Source organism: Hipposideros armiger, unplaced genomic scaffold (genome assembly GCF_001890085.2).
Source record: "Hipposideros armiger isolate ML-2016 unplaced genomic scaffold, ASM189008v1 scaffold_1, whole genome shotgun sequence".
Taxonomy (NCBI): Eukaryota; Metazoa; Chordata; class Mammalia; order Chiroptera; family Hipposideridae; genus Hipposideros; species Hipposideros armiger.
In genome coordinates this window covers 5,892,442-5,892,971 of record NW_017731351.1, presented here as the reverse complement: position 1 = coordinate 5,892,971, position 530 = coordinate 5,892,442, and positions in this window count along the sequence as shown.

The following is a 530-nucleotide window of genomic DNA, read 5'->3' as shown; positions in this document are numbered from 1 at the left end:
TACCGTGTGTAGCCAGCAGCCAGCGTGAGCGGCCAGCAGCCGCAGTGAGCGGCCGTCCAGAAGCCGGCGACTGCTCTGCCTCACCAGAGAAGAGCGCAATGATGGTGCCAACTTGGGCCAGTGAAGCAACATCCTCCACAACTAGATTGAAGAACAAAATGACAGCAACTTGTCTGTTCCCCTTTCCCCAATTCCCCAGCACTGTTCCCATCCCCCCTGTTCCCCAATAAAAATCTTTAAAAAAAAAAAATTTAGTTCTTCAGATGTGTTAACCATATCTCAGATGCTGGCCACCCCCCTGTGACAAGCGCGTGCCGTACTGGACAGAATAGACGGGAGTATTTCCGTCCCTCGAAGAGTTCTGTTGGACTCGGCTGACCTAGAAAAGAAGGCTTACACATTGAAATAAATAGAAGCTCAAAAATTACTTTCGTGTTTCCCATTTTCCCTTTAACTTTTAGAAGACCGTATTTTCCCCTGTAAGTGCTGAGAGCACAAGAAAATAAGAGAAAAGCTTTTCCCAAAAATTA